Raw genomic sequence first — 14876 nt, 5'->3', positions numbered from 1 at the left:
GTATCAAATCCGATAAAATACGACCTAATTAAATGGCAATAATTGTATTTGAATCTAACCTATCGGACAAAAATAATCTTTCTTTTTTTTCATAGCCATAGGGTTATCATTGTGAAGAGAAGTCGAGCTTTAAGTATTTCTTTGAATGTTGATAAAACAACTGTCACGTACGGTGGCACAGAGGTGACATCCGCAACACTGTATTTAAATTGTGGCCACAACTTAGTAAATCGTGGCCTCAACTTAGTAAATTGTGACCACAAGTTAATAAATTGTGGCCACAAGTTAGTAAATCGTGGCCTTAACTTAGTAAATTGTGACCACAAGTTAGTAAATTGTGGCCACAACTTAGTAAATCGTGGCCTCAACTTATTACATTGTGGCCACAACTTAGTGACCACGACTTATTAGCCAGTCGAAACGATAAAAAGATGGATAGACGGACGGACGGATTAATAGATTGGATGGTACCTACGTACCTACCTACTAATTTATTTGTTTGTACTTCCGTCCGTCTATCTTCCCTTCCTGTATCACACTTTGCAGTGACGTAGACATTTTTGTGCGTTCATTTCGTATGGTATTTTGCGTTATCTCCCCGCAAACCTGACGAGCGAAAACACGAGATTTAACAAGTTAAAATGCGGGGACGCAGGTTGAAAGCTCTATTTTAGCAGGGACGCGGAGCGAAAACACGATAATTACAGGGGTCGCTGGGTGAGAATAAGTATGGTAGGCCGGGGATGGGGAGCGAAACACGATGATTAGCGCTGCTTAAACATAGTGTTCTCGAACCGCGCCCCGACATTCCAGTTACTAAATCTCACCCCGCGATCTTGATAATTATCATGTTTCCGCTCCTAGCCCCCATTATAAAGCGAGTTATCTCCCGAGCCCCTGCCATTATTAGTTGTAAATTTCAAGTGTTTTCACCCGGCGGGGTCACCAGACGATAAATCGCTATTAAAAGTTTAAGCAGCGCTAATTATCGCGCCCCAGACATACCAGTTACTAAATCTCCCTGGCGGGGTTTCGACCTGCTTTCTCGACATTTGAACTTGTTTATTCTCGTGTTTTTTCCCGACGTGGCCGCGAGAACAAAATATAATTTAATAGGGCTAAAACGCGGAATGACAGAATTAGCCAATCGAAACGAATGTTTTTTCTTCGCTGCTGTATAGGAGTGCAAAATAGGAGCGCACAAAAGTGTCTACATACCAGCAAATGTTAAACAGGAGTAAAAGGTAGATATATGGATGGATCGACGGAGGGACAGACCGATGGACGGATGGATTGACGGACGGATGGATTGGATGGTACCTACCTATCTACCTATTTATTTGTCTTTCTGTCTGTCTGTCTATCTTCCATTCCTGTCTAACCCGTTGCAGGGACGTAGACACTTTTATTCACGTCCATTTTGTAAGGATGCTAAATTCTGCCAATTCGCGTTGCAGCCCAATAAAATTATATTTTCAGCCCGCGGGCCCGTCGAGCGAAAACACGAGAATTAGCAAGTTAAAATGTCGAGAACGCAGGCCGAAACCCAACAAGGGCGATTTAGTAACTGGTATGTCTGGGGCGCGGTGCAAAAATACGATAATTAGCACTCCTTAAACGTTTAATAACGAGTTTTTGCCTGGTGACCGCGCACAGCGGAAACACGTAAAATTTATAAGTTAAAATGGTGGGTGTCCGGCGTGATAACTCGCTATTTAGTGGGGGCAAGGAGCAGAAACATGATGTTTGACAAGATCGCGGGGTGAAATTTGGTAACTTGATGTCTGGGCGCGGTTCGGAAATACTATGTTTAAGCAGCGCTAATTATCGTGTTTTCGCTCCCCACCCCTGACATACCAGCTACTAATTCTCACCCCGTGGCTCCGGTAATTATCGTGCTTTCGCTCCGCTTCCCCACTCAATAGAGAGTTTTCAGCCGACGTCCCCGCATTTAAATCGTTAAATCTCGTGTTTTCGCTCAAAAAGGGTCGCAGGGAGATAACGCAAAATGGCAGAAATCAGCAACCATACGAAATGGACGCATAAAATGTCTACGTCACTGCAATTAAGGGTAAGACAGGAATCGAAGATAGATAGACGACCGGAAGTGCTGACAAATAAATAAGTAGGTAGGTACGTAGGTATCATCCAATCTATTCATCTGTCCGTTTGTCTATCCATCTATTTATAGTTTCGATTGGCTGATATATGTCGTGGTCACGAGTTATTATATTGTGGCTACAACTTATCAAATTGTGGCTACAATTTACTAAATTGAGGCCACGATTTACTAAATAGTGGCCACAATATACTAAGTTGTGGCCACAAGTTACTAAATTGTGGCCACGATTTACTAAGTTGTGGCCACAAGTTACTAGATTGAGGCCACAATTTACTAAGTTGTGGCCACAAATTACTAAATTGTGCCACCGTAGAACACTGTGATATAATTTTTACAAAACAGAAATAAAACAGGTAATGAATCAACTTTCCACTTCAGTTTCGGGGCCTCCGTATCTTGTGTCCTCACATGTGATACTAGTTTCACATTCTAGCATCAAACTCCTGTTATTGTCACTTTTGTTTTAACAGGAGAGAAATTGTGTGTTAACAAAGAGATTCTCATGCTCATGTGCTGTTATAACACCATTTTATATATGATTTTATTTTAACTTTCATCTAACGGGCACGGATACCAACCAGTCCCTCGGGAATTTTCAGATGATGTAACACGAAAAATAACAATACAATAACCTGCTCCCGAACATCGCCGCAAGATTTTTATCCTGCGTCAAACGTCGCCTGTTTTCGTGCATATGGTGTATTACTTAAAAATCTTCATGAAAACACCAATTTAAATATTATAATTTGGAAGGATGACAGGGAAAAGGTTGATAAATATTGTCCATAATAATATCGTCTTTGTTTTGCATTATTTTCAAAGAAATGTGTCTATAGACTTAATAATTGCTGAAATTGGCGTAAAGTTTAACATTTAACTCTGCCGTTTTGGCTTAAAATGGCATCTTTTCAGGATTTCAAATCGGCTTTGGAAACTTCATTTATTACGTGATAAGACTAGTAAAGTAACTTTACTGGTTATTTGTTTTATAGACCGAAAATAGGAGAATACTAACACCACTAAAGTTTTTTTTAATCAATGTATCGATCCTGTGCCGAACATAGCATCCTGCGCCGAACATATCGGGTTACCTAGTGTGATATAGACATAGTGCTAGAGATCAATTAATGACATAAAATTTAATCCTGTCCTGCATTTACCTGTACGCCTGCATGAGACAAATTAATAGGAATAATGAAGTAAATGTTTGATTAAAAGTTCAGAGATAAGTCATTTCAATTTCATGGTAAATACTGACGAGTGTTTTTCTTGTTTTTTATACTCGTATATAATGTATGATATGGTACAAATAATATATCATGTCTAAATTTCAGCTTAAATTATGGATCTGAATTTACATTTTTATACTTAAAACAATAATCATGTATTTGACAGCTTTATATGCGTTGAGATAAATTCTTCTTGCAATGATACATGTATACCTGGGGATTAAATGTTTATCAATGATTTGATAGGTAGGACTATCTGCAAGAGCAGCTTAAGTACGAAGTGTCAGAAATTCTTAAATGATTTGCTTAAAATTGATCAAATCAAATTTTAGGTATTATATTCAGTCTTAAATATTACATATCAGCAACCAGCATCATTTTCTAAATTGATTTTCATAATCTAAAATTTTAGGTACTATCTCTATAACATAGTCATACTGTGTTCACCTAAAATGTATTACATAATAGTGTGTAGTGCTCTAGGCATAGGAAATAGAGATCAATATAATTGCACCTTTATTAATCCTACCTGTTCTGTATTACACAACAGTGTTTCTTTTGTAAAATTTTGATTCACGTAAAACTGTTTTATCTGCACTAAAAACAATTATTGGCATTTTATTTTATTATCGGCTTGTTAAAAGTTGGATTTTTTACCATAAGCAAGCTAAAAAAAATTATATGAAAGAGGTTTTTAAGGGTTAATCAAAAACATATGAAGAAATCCTAAATGTTTTAGTTGTACAAAAAGGTATGATACTGTGCCTTAAACCGTTTGTTGTGTTATATTGCAAGGGAAGTAAACTAATAGATATCTCTGCTTACAAGTTCTGACCCAAAGCAAGAGTGATCAGCCTTTGTGGATCACAACTTTAAATCAATAGTAAAACTTCTGTTATTGTTTTTAACAAAGCTATCATAAATTTCACATCTGTAAAATCATTTTGGTTAATCGAACACGTATTACTGTTTATGTAGTCACATAAAATATTTGCTGTTTGCATTCAAATGTAGAAATTGTATAATAGTCCTTCATAATTTCTAATATGAAATTTGTCATAATGCGTGATGTATAAAATGATTTGATTGGAATGCATAAATGTATTATTAGATCGTCAATGGAATTCAGGAGACGCATGAGGATTTCAAAGCTCACCCAACACCAGGAGAGAAAATACATTGCGTCTGTGTGGTTTTCGACTGTGTAACTACTTCGAAAGGATTATCTGCAAAAATGACAAAAACGATGCAGAATGTGCTGCAAGTCGTTACTAAAGAAGGTAAAATATGCTCATTCTATAACTTCGGTTTATGAAGGAGATAGCTCGTAGCCTCGTAGCTATTTTAGCGGCTAAACTATATAATAATAATATATAATAATACGCTTCAATCTACGGTAAAATGACAAATATAAATAAATGACACATATTTTGTGTGGGATCGTAACAGATACGCATTTAAGGGCATTTTAAAGTACCAGCATTATATATTTTCAGAAATTCCGTTCATAGTTATTTTGACAAAGTGCGATGCAGTGGGCGAAATGGTCAAGGCAAACAAGCGTCGAGTTTTTGAAGACAAAAGAGTAAAGGAATGTAAGCACATACTCATGGAAACGTTTAGATTAAAGCAGAAAAAGATATTTCCAGTTGTGAATTACATACAAGAAAATGCAGTGGATCTCCAAGCCGATGCTCTGTTACTGGGTAATGATAAAATTTCATATACCACGCCTTTGCTATGCATTTATGCTAGATAATTGTGTGGAGCATTTCCATCAAAATAGGTTTCAGCAATATATTCATCTGTAAAATGACTTCTGTTCTGATACATTGTAAGACATTATATATTTTGACAACGCATATTAAAATACGTATACTGGTAGATTTTGTCCAATCAGCTAGAATTAGTCGTGTTCCTTTAATATGTTTAATGTTATTTGTGCTTTTTTAGAATAAAATTACCTTTATAAAAGAGGTAAAAAGGTATATACGAGGGGCGTTCAATGTAATGTTACTCCGTACGTTGTTCCGTAACCGCTTGTTATTTTTAGATGCGGTTTTCGGATCATTATAGAGCAATTTATTGGGAACACAATGCTAAATAAATTATAAAAATCAACAGGTTCAAAGTAAAATCATTTTAGTGAGGTGTACTCAGGCATACTGGAACATAATTATAATTTAGGTTTGTACTTGGCATCCAAAGTCTCAGAAAAATAGAATAACTTGTAAAATAACAAAATTCTATCATTTTTCTACGAGATACAGCAATTTGTGATGAGTTTGCGTTTGTTTTAAACTATTTATTGCATTTTTAATACAACTAAAAATCTAAACTCGAGGTTGATTCCATCTGGAATGGGTGCTGTGAGCGATTAATCGAAGTCGTAAGAACTAGTTTCGCAATGTAGAATTAAGAAACTAGTATCAACTTAAAATGCAAGAATTTTTTAAACGATGATGATCGCGCCTGACAAAATTGCAGGGGCTTATTGTACATGTTGTACTCACATTATCAATTTTCGGGTAAAAATATACATACTCAATTTAAAACTCTTATAAACGTTTTTATTTCAGTTTTCATATGTTTTTGTGAAGATCATGATTTCTTTTATCTGTTTAAACTGAAAATTGAGCTATAGTTCTAGTTGTTGAATAGTAGAATCAAGGAATTGCATTTTACAGTCTCAATATTTTAGAGATAAAATTGTCCAGTATACCCGAGTACACCTCACTCAAATGATTATATTTTTATTTTGAATCTACCGAATTTTATTATTTATATAGCATTGTGTTGCCAATAAATTGCTCTATAATTTATCGAAAACCGCATCTAAAAATAATAAGTGGTTACGGAACTACGTACGGAGTAACATTACATATTGAACGCCCCTCGTATCTACAAATGAAACACTCTGACATTGGAAATTTAAAACAATTCAAAGACCCCAAAACGGTTGAAGTGCTAACTTTTAAAATATCCCTTCAAACGGTAATACAAAACGTTTTGTATTTCATTTATTTTGCATTTTTCGGTCATTTCTAGGTGAGTAAGAAAATAAATGTTGTATGCCCCTAAAATAGTCAATGTTCCTTTCATATTACGAATAAAGGCTAGGGATTTAGGTGTAACACCAACGGTCTAGGGATTTAGGTGTAACACCAACGGTTCGGCTCAACCTCACATTATAAGCCACTTAAGGTCACCGTAGTTCTGCACATTCGGATCGATTTTTTCTACAATGCAGAATTTGATTAAACGCTGAGTTTTCAAAATTTCAGAATATACTTAGAAAATGCAGCAAATAAAAAGGTAGGGTCGTGTGCAAGACTGAATTGAAAAATTTCTACCTCTAGCAATTTTTCATAATGGGAGTCTATGGAAAAGTCGTAACTTTCATAACAATTTCGCGAACAGAAAATTTTCTAATGTGTAGATTTTAGTGAAATTTCTCACAGTTTTAAATAAACATATTGCCTATAATGTAATGAAATAAAATTTATAAGTCAAGATATTTGACCATGATTAAAGTAAACTGCATATTTCTCGCTAATTTTAAGACATTATTTTGAATTATATAACGTGTCAGATGTTTAAATGTTATATTTTAACCTTAGATAGATAGTGATAGATAGCCATTGTAATAAACTTACTCACACTTTGCCATTAATTCATAAGACTTTTTTCATTTCCATACACCGAATCCAGGCTTTATTCTACGTTTTCAGGATAAATTGCGTTACGCCATGACTTCCGGTTTATTAAACGTGCAGAACTACCTTATTACTGAGTTCATTACAAATAAATAGTTTTTCAACCACATTATATCTTTTCACGTCAAAGAGTTGTCAAGATTAAATAGAAATAAAAACTGAATGAAACAAAGGAAACTATTATATCATATACTAAGAAACAATCAAATTTGTATTTGTTTTAGCTGTATTCAACGAAGTTTTGAAGATTGGGAAAAGAAAATTAGAGGAACTAGAAGAGGAAGGAGATGGCCGATAAATTGCATATAAAATTGTATACGTTTGGTGAGAACTATCAGATCTCATAGTCAGATTTCATACTAGTTAATATGTTACAATTCTAGACACTATGGCAATACAACAGCGATGTTAGAGCATTCACGGCAAACTACTAGTAATACACAGAACATGTAATTTAAACGTTCTTACTGAATTTATTATGCCAAATTGTTTTCATAGATACAACATCTAAAATGCATCAGGCATACAAATGACAAAAAAAAATAAAACACATTTATATATTTGTTGACAGTAGCAGTCACATGTGTCCACTGTCAAGACTGACTGATTTTTCTGACCAATGAAGATTTGAATGCAACCCTAAATATAAACATCATTATAAGACATACAGTGTGTGAACACAAACCTCCATGTACAGCATATAAAACCATGAAGCAGTGTTTTGTTATCTGTATACGTCAAAAATACGTGTGTTGCAGTAGCCTCATATGTATGTACAGGTAAACATGGCAATATATAATTTAGATAAGTTTTTAGAGAAGATAGTTGTCTGAAAGTCATTAAGTCGTTAAGTTTTACTCATTTTATATTTGCGAGTCAAAATCACGAATCTGTTTAAGAGAACATATTTTTACATAACACATATATAGTGTATAAAAAGAAATCTAGAATAAGACTTTAAAACGTAAGTGACAATCTCTGTATGTCGAATTTGGCGTAGAGATATAAGATATTTCAAAATACGTCTAAAACAGTGGTGTTGTATGCCCCCAAATGTGGGCATATTAAAATCGCACTGTCCGTCTGTGTGTGCGTCCGTGCGTCTCGTATCTGTGTATGTTCTTGTCTGGGCTAAAGATATGCTATTCTTGGAGAGATTTTGAAATAATTTGGCTTAAATGTTCACCACACTGATATAACGTGTCATGCGCGAGACCCAGTTCCAAGGTCAAGGTCACACTTAGAGGTAAAAGCTTAAAGGGGTCTGTTTCTAGTCTGGTCCATAACTCTGCAATCCATAAATGAATTTATAAATGACTTGGCATATTTGTTTACCATAATGAGACGCTGTGTTTTGCGTAAAACGCAGACACTAATCTTCAAGGTCAATGTCACACTTAGAAGTCAAAGGTTAACAGGGTCTGTTTCATGTCCGGCATAAATGGTTCTAATATTAAGACGATGAGTGATGCGCAAGTTCCAGACCCTTAAAGATAAGATCAAGGTCACACTTAGAGGTTAAAGATTAGCATGGTCTGTTTCTTATCTTGTGCGCACAACTCTGTCATTAAATGAAGAAACTACTTGCCATAAATGTTCCCTATAATGAGATGACGTTTCATGCACAAGACCCATACCTATACCTCAAAGGTCAAGCTCACACTTATAAGTCAAACGTTAACATGGTCTGTTTTTTTTGTCTGATTCGTAACTCTGCAATTTATCGGATAATTTGGAAATAATTTGAAACCAATGTTAAGTATACTAATGTGTATGGCGCTTATAAGTCGGGTCTTAAAGGCCAAGGTAAAGGTCAAAAAATGGTTTGTACAAAAACTATTCTGGCATATTTTTCGCTGACAACTGCAGCGTATCTGGGCACGCTTTGGAGGCATTTGTCACTTATAGTGACTGCTTTTGTTTTCAGTTGTTTTACGATGCGCCCTCTTAATATAATCCTTTCGCACTGACAATGACTTTTGTAACAAAATACTGTTTCAGACAGATTATTCCATAAAAACAAATACACGATTTTTATTACGTTTTACATTTTAGTCGTAAAACGTGTTTTCTTAAATACATAACCGTACCAGTATTTTTTGATAGACTGCATGTTTTAGCGTTTACTGGTAAGTCTTTTATTTTTGTATCTAGTTTCTTAAACATTCCTCACATGAAACCCGGTATAGTATAGGACCAAACGACAAATTTTTCAATATTGAGTATATGTGTACCTCCATAACATACATATAAATTTTGTTTCAGCGTATAGGATTGACCATTATTTATGAAAAATGTCATTATAATAATAACATCTTGCAAAACTCAGAAATCAAAGATGGCGGCAATTAAAGATATCCGCCAAAATTTTGAAAACTATTCCTTACATATACAACACATCCAATAAATGTAAATTAAACATTACTGCTGTTAAACACAAAACTAACAAACAAACATTATAAAAAAATTTCAAAGTTCCTTGCTACTTCAGATCTCCTAAAAAGACGTTTTTCTTGACTGTTTCTCATATTTTCTGAAATACATTCCTCTCATGAAAAATGTCTAAAATCCAACATTTTGGGGCCATATAATTCTTTTGTTCTGTTTTATTTTTCTTACCTCCCAAATGTCTTCGAAATCATCTTATATATAGTATTATTATTAAATAGATTATCATCTAGTCTTATTGGTTAGATTTTGCCAGACTAGTTCATTTCAACGACTTGTTCAATGGTGGGTGGTAAAGTAATTTCATCATCACGAAAATGAGTGTTCATGAGCAATGATAACTTAAAAACAATCATTGTTCATCATATCATATGGAACAAAAACGCAAAGTTCAGACAAAAGCTAAGAGTAGCCTGGCTTTGAACACACAGCGCTTTAATATACCTGTAAATTGAGTGAACAGAAGTTGTCAATCGCACTTTATAGTAACTTTAATATTTCATTTTTAAACCTAATTATCAACCACAGTATTAGAGTGGAGACGCCGTTTTGTCATTAAACCAGGTTATTTAGTTTTGTCTATACAAAGGAAACGTTCAAGACATAAAATTTGACAAAGATTTTCCGTAACCGTCCTGTTAAATTGTCAGGTTATGTACATGAATTTGAATTTGAGGGTAGTTATTTCGATCACCGGATGCGTAGATTTGTATAAAGGTACACAGGTTGATAGTACAGTAGAATGACGTCTGTCAGTGAAATTGTTTACGCATTAGTACAGGTCCTTTCCAGGGGGTCGAACGTATTTGGGTTTGTTGAAATTTTAAGCGTGAGCAAAAGGTATGTTAACACAAAATGGCCGAAATATGTGAAAGTGAAAGTAGGTTATTACACATTTTACCTTTTCTATCTTAACCTTGCTAGTTTAAAGAACAAACTCGTCTGTGCATCGTGTGGCATCTACATTGGAGAGTATGCAACAAGTATAACAACGCGTGATGAAGCGTGTTAAAAAAAAGTTATAGAATGCGTAAGTCTTTGTGTTTGTAAAAGACGCGTGAACATGTCATCTGAAATCATGAAATTTTACCGTTAAATGACACATAAGAATTATTATTTTAGTGAAGAAATGCTGCAAACATGCTATATGACAAAATGAATCGCAAAAGTCTGACACTCAGGTGTGGACTATATCAAGAAAACGCATACACAAATTGTAAGTACGTTCTTTGGTTACAAAACATAAATGTACGCATAAAATATGGTTTGTTGAAGCAGATAAGGTGTGAATGAGTTGTAGGAATGATCAGCAAATAATTTCCAATTCAGTACATTTCTGATAATATCGTTTACCGTTTGCAAAACTGATGCAGAATTTATACAAAGCAAACTAGAACCCATACTTTTTCGTCTATCTCTGATCCATGCGGAGGAGATGTTAACAGTTATGTGCAGAGAAAAAGAAGTACAGAATCAAAGAACACTGGCTAGATTATCAGCCCGCGAAACTGTTGCATATATTTATATACGTATATATACCAGTCGGACTGCATTCATATCTATTCCTTATATTTATGTCCACACACTCGGTGGTATTTTCAAACTAATTCTTTTTGGCGGCCTCGTGAAATTATTACGCCCGGCTTATAACCAGCCATTGTGTAAAATAGTGTTCAAACACTGTTTTGTTATAAATTATTTCTTAAATACATTTGATTAGGATTTTCAACATGGCAAATGGCCACTGATTTGATAAACATTTGCTGAAATTAATTTTTTTTACTTAATTAATTGTTTTCATGGATGACTAGTGAGTAGATCTATATTGAGTATCTTTTTCTTTTTGCAGTTTCTTGCATTTATTTTCATACTTTTATTAAATATTATTTAATTGTTTACATTCATTTCGCTATTTCCCCTTTAGTAGCTGTACTATTCGGCTAATAAAGGTGTTATTCTACTCGCCCCGTGCTTTTTTGGTTAATATTTTTCGGAAACTTGTGTTCTTCTTCGGTACAATTTTTAATATCTTATTGTAACTTCACTATAACATTGTTTAGCATGCAAACAAACTTTATGAAGGTGAAGCTGGTCATTTCATTTCCGTTGACCTATCAAGTAAAGCGTGAGTATAGATTTGTTTCTTGTAACGTGGAATATTTGAACTGAAAATAAAAACATACAAAGTAAGTCACAAATAAAGTAAAGGCCAAACTAAAACAGAATGGAATACATGTAGCGAAGGAACATAACAGAAGCTGTCCCAATATAAATTGACTGTGTTATGAATCAAATTATATGTTTCGGAATCCCATGTGTCTCAACAAATATATATTCTCGATACGAAACATAACGAATAAATGCACCACATTTTCAGGGCGATGCGGCTGCTTAATGTATCTATGACTAATAAAATAAGGTCATACGCTTCCATTTGGGTATAACATAATGTAAATTGTAAAAATAAAAAAAAAAATACCTGACGAAAATATATTTAAAATGATGGATGTTTCAATACATTTTTCGTTGGCGAGAAAGCGAAAGCTGTTAGTTTACACTCAATAACTTTTTATATACGTCATAGTTCTTACTTATAGAAACGTCATTACACAGCTGAAACATTTGAGCTCTCGATGCACAGTTTAAATAAGCATAATAATGTTGAAATAAGATCTTATTTTTAAGGAAATACTGACCTTGTATCTTGTTTACGCGACTATATCCGCCGTTTTGTGTTAACATACCTTTTGCTCTCGCTTCAAATTCCAACGTACCCAGATACTTTTGACCCCCTGCTTTCGTGGCGTTTGTCACAGTCACATGCAGGAAGGGTTTTATTATTCTTTCTACTAATCATGTTTATGATGTTTCTGATACAGGAAGAAAGGGTCAATCAATCATGTTAACTTATCTAAAACAATCGCTGAAGCAAAACCATGTTTCGTTTGCAAAAATATACGCCTTTCAGTGTGTTATGACTTAATACACATAGTTGTATGCGAACATTTATGAGAGAAATCACTATGTAGTTAAAGTTAGAGACGGACCTGTAAATATTAGTCTTATACCATTTAAAGTTATTTTATTACATTAAATTTTGGCAATTTGTAAAGCCAGTAACTATCAATTAATATGAGATCATAATTTACTTAACTATTTCAATTTTTTAGAAGTCGATAATTATGTATAAAATGCATTTAATTATTATACTAAATTTAGTATTAAATGAAATAAAATGAAAGTTAAACATATTAAAAGTGATGATACGTTCCCAGCAAACAAAAGACGTCTGGAATACGTCTTTATTTGGTTGTTTCGTGGTCGCGACGTCTGTGACCAGAAAAAGACGTCTCTATTTGGTTGTTTCTCGGTCGCGACGTCTGTGACCAAAAAACGAAGTGTTTTTCACGTCGTTCTGCATGCAAAAAAGACGTCTTTTAAAAGACGTTTTTATTCCGTCATAAAGACGTTTTTGCAAAAACAGAATTCAACTTTTATTCTTCTTAGGTGCAATGATAATACAGCACAATTTGTTTGAAAACAATAACGAAAATCTGTTATCAGAAATGAAATACGACCGTTGTTAACATTTTCAAAGAGAGGCAACTATACACAAGCCCTGTACATAACGATATACCTCCCATGCCTTAAATCAATTCCAACTAGGTGCGGGCCAATCAAAATCCAGCATACCACGTGTTTACATGTAGATCGCAATTTTAATCGGAAAACGAGGAAATTTAAGCCAGGCGAATTGTGATATATCGAGTTATTTAAAAAGTTAAATGACAGAAGAGCAGCCAAGTACCGGCAAGCCATATTTACATTTATCAACGTTTGGTGCTGAAATGAATATTTAGTTGATATGTATCTTTTTAAATGTTTTATGGGGAGTTTCTGAAGTCGTCACTAAAAGACGTGAAAAAGACGTCTCTAAAAGACGTGAACGCACCTTTCAAAAACAACCGGAAAAAGACGAGAAAAAGACGTCACCAAAAGACGTGAAAAAGACGTCTCTAAAAGACGTGAACGCACCTTTCAAAAACAACCAAAAAAGACGTCATAAAGACGTCTCGGAAAGACGTCATAACAACCAAAAAAAGACGTCTTTTGTTTGCTGGGTTTAATTGATGGATATGTGACGTTATAAGGGACTCTTTCCATGCTAAATGAATCCACATATGTCTTAAAAAATCCCCCAGAAAATAAACAAAAATATATTATAGTTTTGTTTTGTACTTAAAACAGTTTTTAAGGAATAATTATGTAATCTGTACAAACGTTTTCTTTTCCAAGACATCAGTTGGTATACCTTATTTCCCTTCTTTGTAATGTTCTGCCAGTATATGAAAAACCGACAGCTTTGCAGTGCAGTGTTTGAAAGTACGTATTACTTACAAAGACAATAATCTATTAAAGTAACTTTCCATGAAATTGCATGCAATCTTATTATTTAGCTATATAATCCTTATGGTTTCAGACTAGGCAAATAGCAATTATTTTATTCAAATTCCATTTTGTTACTTTGTAATCCCTTATTTTCCTCGGAGTACCGAAATCTATTTTTAGAACGTAAACTTGAAAGTACTAGCTGTCGCTTTCATTTTTAGTTTTGGATTTTTCAGACTGTCCCATTTATTAAATAAGGGTTTGAAATATATTTTAAGAACAATGATAAATGTGAATCTTCAAAGTCACGCAAGGCACTGAAGTGTGCCATTAGGAATAAGATATACTTTCCTAATTCTATTTATCGTTCGTTTGTAGAGAGAGTTGAGTGCCATTTTCCTTACCAAACTGAGTGTGGCTATTTTCTCAATGAGGCAGAGTATGTAATATGCAAAGGATAAAACAATTTTATCCTCGTGAAATTCGTGCACTCCCGTGCAAGTACACACCATGCTGAATAATTCACAATCAAGAAGATATTTGAAAACCTATGTTATATGCAAAAAGAGCAAAATGATGCTAGTAATTCAATTCAAATACATATTAACATTATCATCATTTCAAAGTGTACGTTAGCAAAATATAAAACGAAAAAAATATAAAATAAAAAAATATTGATCTCGGTTGGAATTCGAACTCACAAAAGTAAGATTCTAGAGCCGTCACGCTTACAACTGCACCACGGCATCTTATTATCGAAAGAATCAGTCATTTAAATACCTGCTATAAAAATAAGTAATATAAAGGTAGGGTACTCCTCTACTGAAGTGGTTTATTCCAGTAACCTTTCAAATCTATAAATAAAAGTTACAGCTAGTAATTGCTTTGCTATTTCAAGAACTGCTTAGTGTCGTCAACGACACTAAGTAGTTCACCACTGAAATCTTTGAAAAGTACGCCAAATTTAACAAT

General features: G+C 34.1%; 1 long non-coding RNA gene across 1 annotated transcript; it reads left to right on the top strand.

Moving 5' to 3' along the window:
• The first annotated feature begins 4485 nt into the window (after window positions 1-4485).
• On the top strand, window positions 4486-14582 carry LOC123537256 (uncharacterized). Its single transcript, XR_008371678.1, has 3 exons — window positions 4486-4631; window positions 4848-5057; window positions 7292-14582. It is a non-coding gene; the product is annotated as an uncharacterized LOC123537256 (long non-coding RNA).
• Window positions 14583-14876: the final 294 nt, after the last annotated feature.

The sequence above is a fragment of the Mercenaria mercenaria genome, chromosome 1 (genome assembly GCF_021730395.1).
Source record: "Mercenaria mercenaria strain notata chromosome 1, MADL_Memer_1, whole genome shotgun sequence".
In the NCBI taxonomy this organism is placed as follows: domain Eukaryota; kingdom Metazoa; phylum Mollusca; class Bivalvia; order Venerida; family Veneridae; genus Mercenaria; species Mercenaria mercenaria.
This window is presented reverse-complemented; position numbering and strand designations above follow the sequence as displayed.